General features: G+C 42.0%; 1 protein-coding gene and 1 long non-coding RNA gene across 2 annotated transcripts in view; one reads left to right on the top strand and one right to left on the bottom strand.

Annotated features, from left to right (window-relative positions):
* LOC140724720 (leucine-rich repeat transmembrane protein FLRT2) overlaps positions 1 to 12,982 on the top strand; it is a 108,873-nt gene that overhangs the window by 72,931 nt on the left and 22,960 nt on the right. The window lies entirely within an intron of this gene.
* LOC140724721 (uncharacterized) overlaps positions 1 to 12,982 on the bottom strand; it is a 122,480-nt gene that overhangs the window by 96,997 nt on the left and 12,501 nt on the right. The gene's annotated exons all lie outside the window — the stretch shown is intronic.

Here is a 12,982-nt window from a genome sequence, read left to right as displayed (position 1 = left end):
GATTTTCTCAATTTACCCAAGAGGCATACTTGAGTTTAACTCAGGCCAGAAATGAGAGGACTAGCAAAGAGACCTCTTAGAGCTTGAAGTCCTATTTTTTTCTTCTTCTTAATCCCATCACCCCTACTGGGCCAAAGTTCAAAGTTCAAAATAAATTTATTACAGTATACATCACCATATACCACCCTGAAATTCACTTTCTCACAGGCATACTCAGTAAATCCAAACAACTGTGAGCAGCTCATAGGAGTCCTCTGTACTGGGCTGTTAGAAGGCTAATCAGCTTGGTGTTTCTGTTTTTACCCCACGACTTCAGCCGTCTTCTCGGCAAAGATCCTTTCTCTCCCAGGAATGTGGTCTTTGGAGCTCCTGTTGCCATTTCTGTAACTCCGGGTTTTCCCGGGATGGGGTTGCTAGCCCCATGCTCAACCCAACCCTTGCAGAGCCGGGCTTGGTGCAGCCTGTTGTTGAGATGATTATTGCTTCCCTCTTTAGAGCTTGCATGTGTGATAAGGACACTGATGTATTTTGCCATCCCCCCCACACTCCACCCCCTTAGAACAGGGCAAGGACCATGCAGCTGCTCTTCATTGCTGGGAAGTCCGAGTTAAGCCATTATCTAAGTGTGGCAACGTATCAATTTTATTGAATATTATTGAGGACTGCATCCTTGTCGAACTCTGGGAAGCCTGATTACACTGAGCTCAACAGATAAGGAGGGTGTGGACTAGCTCAGCAGATGTGCATGAGCTAAGTAATAGATGACACCTAATAAATTGGAGAAGACTAAGGAGCCAGTCCAATAGATAAATAAAGCTGCAGAAGAATTCCATCGCTGAACTCAACTGCACGGGAAGCGTTCTAACTGGCTGTACCACTGTCTGGTAGGGGCGGGGGCACTGCACAGGATCGAAGAAAGCTACAGAAAACTGTGAACTCAGCCAGCACATAACTCTCCAATACTTCCACCATCTCCAACTAGTTCCCACCACCAAACACGTCTTTCCCTCCCCGTCCCCCACTTTCTGCTTTCCGCAGGAATCAGTTCCTATGCGACTCCCTTGTCCATTCGTCCTCCCCACTGATCTCCCTCCTGGTACTTATCCTTGCAAGAAGAACAACTGCTTCACCTGCCCATACACCTCCTCCCTTACTAACATTCAGGGCCCCAAACAGTCCTTCCAAGTGAGGCAACACTTCACCTGTGAGCCTGTTGGGGTCATTTTCTACGTTCAGTGCTCACAGTGTGTCCTCTTGTATATCAGTGAAACCGAGTGAGCGGGATCTCCCAGTGGCCACCCATTTTAATTCCACTTCTCAAACTTGATTTGATGGTAATTGGGAATAGGCGTTTGCCTTTCTCACCACCGACTCAACCTGCAAGTTAACCTTTAAGGTGTTCAGCACAAGGACTCCTAAGTCCCTTTGCATCTCAGATTTTTGTTGTTTCTCCCCATTTAGAAAATAGTCTGCACAGTTATTTCTACTATAACCATATAACCATATAACAATCACAGCACGGAAACAGGCCATTCCGGCCCTCCTAGTCCGTGCCGAACTCTTAATCTCACCTAGTCCCACCTACCCGCACTCAGCCCATAACCCTCCACTCCTTTCCTATCCATATACCTATCCAATTTTACCTTAAATGATACAACTGATCTGGCCTCTACTACTTCTACAGGAAGCTCATTCCACACAGCTATCACTCTCTGAGTAAAGAAATACCCCCTCGTGTTTCCCTTAAACTTTTGCCCCCTAACTCTCAAATCATGTCCTCTCGTTTGAATCTCCCCTACTCTCAATGGAAACAGCCTATTCACGTCAACTCTATCTATCCCTCTCAACATTTTAAATACCTCGATCAAATCCCCCCTCAACCTTCTACGCTCCAATGAATAGAGACCTAACTTGTTCAACCTTTCTCTGTAACTTAAGTGCTGAAACCCTGGTAACATCCTAGTAAATCGTCTCTGCACTCTCTCTAATTTATTGATATCTTTCCTATAATTCGGTGACCAGAACTGTACACAATATTCCAAATTTGGCCTTACCAATGCCTTGTACAATTTTAACATTACATCCCAACTTCTGTACTCAATGCTCTGATTTATAAAGGCCAGCGTTCCAAAAGCCTTCTTCACCACCCTATCTACATGAGACTACTAACATGCATGACCATGTATTCTCCAACACTGTATTTCATTTGCTACTTTCTTACCCATTTTCCTAATCTGCCTAAGCCCTTCTGCAGCTTACCTGTTTCCTCAGCACTACCAGTCCCTCCACCAATCTTCATATCATCTGCAAACTTGGAAACAAAGCCACCTATTTCATCATCTCAATCATTGTTATACAAGTGGTCCCAACACCGACCCCTGTGGAACACCACTACTCACGGGTAGCCAAACAGAAAAGGATCCTTTTATTCCCACTCGCTGCCTCCTACCAATCAGTCAACACTCTAACCATGTTAATAACTTTCCTGTAATACCATGGGCTCTTAACTTGGTAAGCAGCCTCATGTGTGACACCTTGTCAAAGGCCTTCCAGAAGTCCAAATACACAAAATCCACAGAATCCCCTTTTTCTATCCTACTTGTAATCTCCTCAAAGAATTCCAACAGGTTCAGCAGGCAAGAAAACCATGCTGACTTTGTCCTATCTTGTCCTGTGTCACCAAGTATTCCATCACCTCATCCTTAACAATTGATTCCAACATCTTCCCAACCACTGAGATCTGGCTAACTGGTCTATAATTTTCTATCTGCTGCCTTCCTCCTTTCTTATAGCATCTGGCACATTGCTTGTGTCTTCCATAGTGAAGACTAATGCAAAATTTTCATTTCATCCGTCTGTCATCTCCTTGTCCCCATTATTATTTCACTGGCCTCATTTTCTAGCAGTCCTATATTCACTCTCATCTCTCTTTTATTTTTTACATTCTTTGAAAAGCTTTAATTATCCACTTTGATGTATTTGCTAGCTGGCTTTCGTTTTTCAACTTTTCCCGTCTAATGATTCTTTTGGTTGATCTCAGACCCCACTTGGAGTACTGTGCTCAGTTTTGGTCGCCTCACTACAGGAAGGATGTGGAAGCCATAGAAAGGGTGCAGAGGAGATTTACAAACTGTAAATGGATGTTGCCTGGATTGGGGAGCATGCCTTATGAGAACAGGTTGAGTGAACTCGGCCTTTTCACCTTGGAGCTAAGGAAGATGAGAGGCCACCTGATAGAGGTGTACAACATGATGGGAGGCATTGATTGTGTGGATAATCAGAGGCTTTTTCCCAGGGCTGAAATGGTTGCCACAAGAGGGCACAGGTTTAAGGTGCTGGGGAGTAGATACAGAGGAGGTCAGGGGTAAGTTTTTTACGCAGAGTGGTGAGTGCGTAGAATGGGCTGCCGGCAAAGGTGGTGGAGGTAGATACAATAGGGTGTTTTAAAAGACTTTTGGATATGTAGAAGGAGCTTAGAAAAATAGAGGGCTATAGGTAAGCCTAGTAATTTCTAGGGTAGGGACATGTTCAGCACAACCTTGTGGGCCGAAGGGTCTGTATTGTGCTGTAGGTTTTCTATGTTTCTATGTCTTAATGCACTGATACTCATCCTGCTGGCTACAATTTTGGCCTATCACTTGCCTGCCCTTCCTGACAGTCTGACTGCACACTGTCTTTGTGTTCGTCCTATCCTGAGTCCCTTCACTCCAGTTCCTATCCCCTGCCAAATTAGTTTAAACCCTCCCCACCAGATCTAACAAACTTGTCTGAAAGAATATTGGTTCCCCTCTGTTTCCAACCTGTCAATTTTGAACAGGTCTTATCTCCTACAGAAGTGACCCCAATAATCCAAGAACCTGAAGCCCTGACCCCTGCACCAACTTCTCCGCTACACATTTATCTGCCAAATCATCCTGTTTCTACCCTCATTGGCACATGGCACAGGTAGCAATCCAGAAATTACTACCCTGGAGGTCCTGCTTCTCCACTTTCAACATAGCTCTCTAAATTTTCTTTTCAGAACCTCTTTGTTTTTCATTCCTATGTCATTGGTACCAATATGTACCAAGCCCTCTGGCTGCTTTCCTCTTCCGTCTCCAAAACACTGTAGATGAGATTGGAGATGTCCCTGACCCCGGCACCTGGGAGGCAACATACTACCCAGGTGTCCCGTTCACATCCACAGAATCTCCCTCCTGTTCCCCTGACTATTGAGACCCCAATCACTACCGCTCCCCTTTTCTCTCTCTTTTCCTTCTGCACAATTTCCCTTATCAATCGTTTGTGCTGAGTTCCATCCATAAGTCTTTAATGCTTAAACTTTAAATTTGCAATATTAAAAGAAATGAAGAATAAGCTAACTTTTGTCTGGTTGTAAGACTAGTGTGTGCATGTTTTTATCTAAGCCCAGTTATCCTCCATTTCTCGGATCAGTCCCTCTTGCTAGGCTACAGCTCGGTAGCTATTGGTGAAGCAGGAAGCTCGTACATGCACTGATTTCCCAGTACATGAAAGAATTGGCCATGAATCGGTAAAGGCACGCACAAACATCCTGGGAAATTTGAACAAGTCTGTACAAATCAACATCTTGTACAGATTTCTGACAGCACGTACCAAATGGCGATTTTTACATGGGAGTAGTACATAGTATACAAGCTTGCTATTCAAATTTAAGTACTGACTGTTCACTCATACGGGGATCATCACTGAGTCACATTTATATTCCACTCAGAGGGCAGATTAGCTTCATTTGTCAGGAGTACATTAAAACATAAAGTGAAATGTGTAATTTTTCATCAAATCTAATCAGCAAGGGTTGTGCTGGGCAGCCTGCAAGTGTCACCACTCTCCTGGTACCAGTTTAGCATGCCCACAACTCACCGTGGTCTTTGGAACTTGGGAGCGCCCAGAGCAAACCCATGTAATCATGGGGAGAACTTACAAACTCCTAACAGCCACCAATTTTGCAGCCGATGCTTCTGGTAAGATAGTGGCATGCTTGGATGCAACTGCTTCTAAGGGGCCAAACAAAGGTGCTCTTGTCTTTTTTAAGTATAATTTTTAAGTGTGGTGAACTAATTAAAATAGCAACTAAATTGCTAACAAAGCCTATTTATTTATTTATCTATCTATCTATCTATCTATCTATCTATCTATCTATCTATCTATCTATCTGTCTGTCTATCTATTTAAATAAATAGGGTAAATCGTGGGTCAGGTCCCTTGGGCTGTTTTGCCCAAAAACTCCTGATTTAACCCTAGCCTTATCATGGGACAATTTACAATAAGCAATTAACCAACTAACTGGTACATCTTTGGACTGTGGGAGAAAACTGAAGACCCGGGAGGAACGCCCACATTCCATGGGGTGGATGTACAAACTCCTTACAGAGGACACAGGAATTGAAGTCTTAACTCGAATGCCCCAAGTTGTAATAGCATCACGCTAATTGCTAGGCTACCAAGGCGCCCCAGTCTCTTCAGTCTACATAATATCCATATCCTACCATTTTCCTCACATCCATGTACCTACATAAGCATCTCTTAAAAGCCTCTAATGTGTTTTCCTCTACCACCACCCCAGGCAGTGCACTCCAAGCAGTCACCACTCTCTGTGTAAAAAAATTGTGCCTCACATTTCCTTTGACATTATCCTCTCTTACCTTAAATGTAAGCCCTCTGGTATTAGACATTTCAACCCCTGGAAAAGCATACTGCCTGCCTACTCTATCTCTGCCTCTCATAAACCTCTATCAGGTTTCCGCTCAGCCTCCGCCATTCCAGAGAAAACAACCCAATTTTGCCCGGACTCCCATTTTAGCTCATGCCGTCTAATCCAGGCAACATCCTGGTAAACCTCTTCTGCACCCTCTCCAATGCCTTGGCACCCTTTCTGCTGCATTGTGAGGAATGATATGACATGTACTAATATCTGAAGGGCTGATTAGCCGTTGGCAGAAGAACTATCATCCAATGGGTAATTCTCTATTATATAAGTTCTACCACTGCACACATTCACACCAACCAACATCTCAATTTATTGTCCAGTAAATCCTAATTGGTAGCGAAGAGTTAATCTCCTAGAATATGCTGAGTTCATGGGTGATGTCTCTGTTGAAAAGTTTCTTAAAATCTAAAGAAGCACTGGCTCAAGGTTTAGGACATTTGTGTTGGCTGTGCTAATGTCATTGTGACCATAAGGCTCTAACTTCTCTCTAAAGTTTCTGAACTTCTCATGAAACTTAAGTAGAAAACTGGCCTCAAGCCTAGAATAATGGGAGTCAAGTCATTTTTAATCTTTTATGACACTTTGCACTCAACATCATTATTCCAAGGAATTGATTCTGGGATTTCAGGAAGGGGATGTCGAGGGAATACATGAGTCTTCATCAAAGAATTAGCAGTGGAAAGGGTGAGCAGTTTCAGGTTACTGGGTGTCAACATGTCTGAATATCTATCCTGGGCCAAACATATTGATGCAATTACAAAGAAGGCAAGTCAGTAGATATATTCCATTGGGGGGGGTTGCGGAGATATGGTATGTCACCAAAGACTCTAGCAAATTTCTACAGATGTAATTTGGAGAGTATTCATGGTCTGGTATGGAGGGGCCACTGCACAGGATCGGAAAAAGCTGCAGAAAGAAAACTTAGCCAAAGATCCATCATGGGCACCAGCATTCCCAGTATCGAGGACATCTTCAAAAGGAGATGCCTCAAAAAGGCAGCATCTGTCATTAAGAACCCCCATCACCTAGAATCTACCCTCTTCAATGAACCATCAAGAAGGAGGTTCAGGATCTTGAAGACACACATTTAACTTTTTAGGAACAGCTTCTTCCCCTATGCCTTCAAGTTTCTGAATGGACAATGAGCTCGTGAACACTAGCTCAGAATTTTTTTTCTCTTTTTTGCACTTCTGACTTAATTTAATTTTTAATAAATATTTCTTATTGTAATTTATAGTTTTTATTATTATGTATTGTTACGTACTGCTGCCTCACGGTGATATTTAACTTAAGTTTGATCTTAAAGTGACTCTACAAGGAGGTGAACATCTCGCTGAGGTTTTATACAGACACCAGGACTTAGCAGCACAAGTAGATATTTTGTGACTTTGATAGGGATGCTGGAAAGGTCATTTCCTGAGCACGACTCTTTCCTGGTTCCAGATATTCCCTTCATTTGGTGACCTTTCACTGGGTTTTCATGACAGTGCCTGCCTAACACAGCCTTTTTTGTTCAAGTCTAATGTTTTCACAGCTTGTCGATGACCATGGTGTTGCCAGCTGAATCATTAATCTGAATTTCTTTCCGCCTTTAATTTGCTACTGACTGAATTACTTTATTAAATTAAAAAAACACTGCGCAACTTGGACAAACTCCATCCATTTGGCAAAAATTAAATGCTATATTTCTTTTGAATTATTACTCTGCACATATGTTTCTTGGATAAGAAGAATTATATCAATACCTCTAGTTTTAAATAGTCGTGTTATTGCATTTATTACTTTTGCACTGAGATTTTTGTTCCCGTGTTATATTTCACATTAAATAATTTTTCCAATTAACATTTCCAGTGGATCTTATCTGTCACTCAGATCTTACCTGTTGAATGTCCTCGTGGTTAAATTGGTTAACTTTCTGAATTTTTGCCTCTTTCTAATTCTTAATTAGTGTTGTTGGAATGTACCAATTATATCATCAAAGTTGTTTTAAAACTTTAAAGTTTGATCCAATCAATTCCTGCAAAATGATTTTGCATTCCAGCACAGAGAACATTTTAGAGCCAATGTATCGGTAGTCTGTAAGACTGTGCACAGAGAAGGTTCAACATTTTGTTCTGACCCTCCTTCACTTTGCAGACTGTTGCTACGTTGTGTCACTGTATTAGAAATCCTACTTTTCTTTCCAAACACCAACTGGGTGTTGAATTGCTGTCATCTGCTCAATTATATTCCTGGCATTTGGCCTATACCTTCTTCAAGGTGTTGTTTTTCCACGTAGAGAAGTGAATATCAGAGGGTGAATGTGCCCTCCATCCTCACACCTATTTCTCATGAGACTAAAGAGGTAGATCAACCTTCTGGTGTCATTATTGTATGAGGCACACGGGAAGCTCAGGATCATATTTTAACACTGGCTTTGCTACAACTCTGTACTCTTGAAGAGAAAGATGTAAGGAGAACACAATTTCTCTGAAAATGTAGTATAAGTAACCAGGAAAAGAATAGATCCAGACAAGAACAAAAGGAATTCAGGCCTGGAACATCCTAAATGCCTAAATAAATAGTTCACAACGATTTTTTTTTTACCAAGGAGAAAGACATAGATGACGGTGAGATCAGGGATTGATGTAGTGATATTTTAGGAAATTTCAATATTAAGAACCCAAATCAGAATCAGGTAGTATTACTGTCATTAAATTTGCTGTTTTGTGGCAGCAGTACAGAGCAAAACATAATAAAAAAACTATATATATGAAAAAAAATAAGAAGTATGGTAATCTTCTTGGGTTCATTGTCCATTCAGAAATCTGATGGCAGAGGGTCATAGAATCGTAGAGTTATAGAAAAGTACAGCACAGAAACAGGCACTTTGGCCCATCTAGTTCACTCTAAATCAAATAAACTGCCTACCCTCATTATGGCTGTACAGGAGGACGTTAAAAATATCCTGGACTACACACATCAAATGACTAAGTTCTCAGAAGAGCCCAAGCAGTCAGATCACTCATACCAACAGTAAGAGAGAGACAACTCAGATTCCTAGGACACATCATGCGGAAAGATGAACTAGAAAATCTCATACTCTCTGGAAAGATCGAGGGGAGCAAACCTAGAGGAAGACCTCGGCTTACGTACATCAAAAGCCTAGCCAGGTGGCTACACATCGAGGAAATGGAAGTCATCCAAAGAACAAGGGATAGATCTGAATGGAAAACCATGGTCGCTAAAGTCCGCATCGGATGTGGTACACAGATAGACAGACAGACTCTCATCAACCTGCACTGGGACCATGGCCTCCATACCCCTCCCTATCTAAATTTTTCTTAAACATTGAAATCAAGCTCACATGCACCATGCATGAAGCAACAGTTCCTGAAATGCTGAGTGTGTTTCTCTTGAAAACAAAACATTAAGGAGGATAAATCTCCAAGGCTAGATGCAATTTATCCCAGGATAATGAAAGAGTCAAAGGAAGAGATTGCTAGGATTTTGACAGAGATTTTTATGTCATTTTCAGTCACAGGCAGAGGCCCTGAAGACTGGAGAAGAGCCAATGCTCTTCCTTTGTTTAAGCAAGGAAGAAAGGAAATTATAAGCCACTGAACCTTACTTCAGAGTAGGAAAATTACTGGAGAATATTGCTCAGGATAGAACTTATTTGCATTTGGAACAGCATGGACTTATCAGAATGGCTTTGTAAAGGAGAGGTACTGCTTTTCAAAGTGAACTCCAGTGAGTACAGGTTTTATCCATCAAACGCTCTTCATACGACAAGCCTTTCATTCTCAGAATTCATACCTGTGAACCTCCTTTGAACCCTCTCCAATGCTAGCACATTCTTTCTTCATCAAGGTGTCCAAAGCTGCCCACAATACTCCAAGTGAAGCCTCATCAGTGCCTTGTAAAGCAAGTGGGACAAAAATAATTGGCCGGTGAGAGAAGATAGATTGTAATGGTGGAGGGGTATTTGTCTAACTGGAAATCTATGACCAGTGATATTCCATATGGTTCACTGCTGGGATCTTTGTCCTTTCTGATATAATATAAATGTCAGGAAAAAGTACGTGACCTGTTTTCATAGATTTGCAGATGATATGAAAATTGGTGGAGTTATGGATAGCGAGGAAGATTGTCAAAGGATTCAGGACAATAAATATCAGCAGGATATTTATAGTCTGATATATATCAGTAGGCTTCTCCAGGGAAGGTTACCTTGTCATGGTGGAGAGGCTTGTGAGTTCCTAAGGTCCCGAGAATGATGCTGTCTGGAGGGTAGCTCCTGTTAGGTTCACCCATGACGGTAAATTCAAGGTGGAGGATCCCAACAAAGAACAATCCAACCACGACCTCAGTGGTGGAGCTGGCATTAGCTATTGCCGCATCACAATAGCCGTGAAGGCAGAGAGAGGCTGCAGCAGCGGAGGGTCCGCTGTTGTCTTGCATTCCATGCCACTTGACGCTGACCCCGATCTGACAAGGACCGTGTGGTGGATGCCCGTGCATCAGCCTCCCTACGTGAAACACAGTCACCCACAGGTCGTTTGCATTAAGTGAATAAGCGCTTTGGAGAACATCAGACTTGTCTCAAGTCATTGCAATACTAATACAATCTTAGTAGGAAACGTGAAGAGAAATTACAATTGGAATTTAATCCAGATGCGTGTGAGGTGTTGCATTTTGGGAGGTCAAATGCAATAGCATATCGCAGAGCCTTTAGGAACATTGATGTAGAGGGAAATAAGAGTAAAAGACCATAAGATAAAGGAGCAGAAATCTTGGGATGTGAGTCTTTAACTCTATGAAACTGGCAACATTCTGTATGTAGAGAAGAAAACATGCAGCACTGGTCAGAATGTTGAATATAAAAGCCCAGAAGTCCTGTTGCAGCTGTGAAAAACTTCAGTTAAGCCACATTTGGATTACTATTCTGTTCGCCCCTTTACAAAAAGAATCTAGAAGCTTTGAAGAGAGTGCAGGAGTTCAACAGGATGTTGTCTGGGTTAGAGTGTATTAACTCTAAGAAGTTAGACAAACTTGGATTGTTTTCTCTGGAACATCTGAGGGTGAGAAGAGACCTGATAGAATCATGTACAATTTAGAGAGGCATAGAAGTCTTTTTATCATGTCAAATACTAGTGGGAATAACTTTAAGATCTGAGGGGAAACATTTAAAGGAAATCTACAGGGCAAGTTTATTTTATACAGAGAGCGGTAGAGATGCTGAAGAGGAGGTGGTAGACCCAAATACAATAGCAATGCTTAGAAAGCACTCAGACAGACACATGAACAGCGGAGTGTAGATGAAATACAGACCATCTACAAGTAGATGGAATTAGTTAGATTGGCTTCATGGTTGGCACAAACACAGAGTAGGTGCTGATTTCTTCATAGAACCACAATTATTTTTATACAATGCAACACACTCAAAATTCTGGAGGAAATCAGCAGGTCAGGCAGCATCTCATGATCCTCATTATCATTACGTGCTGTGTCATATGACGTAGGCAATCACTGGCTCCATAATCATGATTGCTCTTTGCAAATTTTCCTACAGAAGTGATTTGCCATTGCCCTCTTCTGGGCAGTGTCTTTACAAGACGGGTGACCCCAGCCATTATCAATACTCTTCAGATTGTCTGCCTGGCACCAGTGGTCACGTACCCAGGACTTGTGATATGCATCAGCTGCCCATACGACCATCCACCACCTGCTCCCATGGCTTCATGTCACCCTGATCGGGGGGAGCTAAGTTGGTTCTACACCTTGACCAAGGCTGACCTGTAGGTTACTCGAGGGATGGAGTGCCTTACACCTCCTTTGGTAGAGACATATCCCCACCCCACCACATGGACGTACTTTGATAATAAATTAATTTTGAACTACAAGTGGGAATCAATCAGTAACTACCTGCAACTGGTTAATGATTCCTTCAAAAAACGTTGGTGAGGGTATGAAAGACTAAGGGAGTAGGCAGGTTAAATGGTTAATCACAGACCAGATGGGCTGAAGGGCCTACCTCTGAGCTGTACTTTTCTATGACTAGTTAAAGAAATAAAAGATAAAGTGGGTATTTGTGATTATCAACAGAGAAATGGAACGGAAAGAAAACATAAAGGAAAGAAACTCAGGCTATGAAAATATAATTGAGAGATGGAAAGTTCCAGAAAGTTTCATGTTGAATGAGGTGTACAATGATGAAGTATAGTAAAATCTGCTGAGAGGATCACTGGGGTCTTTGTCACCCCTATTTGTGACATTTACTAGGCGTGTAGTAGACAAAGGACCTAAAGCATTGTTGACGATCCCTACCACCTATCCCACAACCATCAGGAAGGAGCTACAGGAGCATCAGGACTAGGACTGCCAGTCTAGTTAATAGTTTTTTCACTCAAGCTGTGAGACTAATGAATAGCCCGCCCCACCGAGGTCTCATCAGTGGGACATCATGCAGTTTACTGTTTACCTGTGCTGCACACTATGTTTTTTAAATTATATTTTGTTAACTTATTTATGGTGATATTTTGTTTTATGTGCTGTGTGTGATGTATGTGTAATGCCCTAGTTAAGGTTTCTACTGCTATGCTGTGAGGTATTTTATTTTATCAGTTTTCTGTAGAAGCAGAGTGACCTGCTGGTAAGAGTGCTTTGGTTTTGGCTAAAGATAAGGAGCCATGTTATCCAACTTGAGTCAGCCAATCAGGATGGTGGGATGGAGCGAAGGTTCGAGAGAGAGTGACTTCTGATGGACAGATGTGGGGTTTGTGCTCTTTTTGCCGGAGATGCAGAGAGGAGAAGATCAGGGAAGATGCCTTGAGGATTCTATCCAAAGGGAAGACCACAATGCAAGGAGTGATTCACAAGGCAAAGGGGTCCAAGAAGGGAAGCTCTACCTGTGATTGGTGATGAGAATTCAGCACTGTGAATAAAGCAATACACCCACCCGGCCACGACCAAAATGAGCTCCAATGTTAATGTGCACATTTAGACCGGTTTAGCTGTAATGGGCCCATTTTTTTCTCTTTCCTATTAACTGTTTGATAAAGTTGAAATGGGTAAATATATTTTCTTTAAAATTTTATATGGTGTACTACCTGCTATTTCTTGCTAACCAATAATTGTGTATGGGCAGTATTTATACAGCGTTCACTCAGATCAAGGTTCCTTTAGTCGGAATTCCCGATGTTCCTCTCTGGCTGAACCCCAGATCATACCAATCCTAAATATATATTGTTTATGAAAGGTTGGCTTCTCACT

The sequence above is a fragment of the Hemitrygon akajei genome, chromosome 3 (genome assembly GCF_048418815.1).
Source record: "Hemitrygon akajei chromosome 3, sHemAka1.3, whole genome shotgun sequence".
NCBI lineage: Eukaryota > Metazoa > Chordata > Chondrichthyes > Myliobatiformes > Dasyatidae > Hemitrygon > Hemitrygon akajei.
The sequence above is the reverse complement of the archived record's forward strand: the minus strand, read 5'-3'. Positions and strand labels throughout refer to the sequence as shown.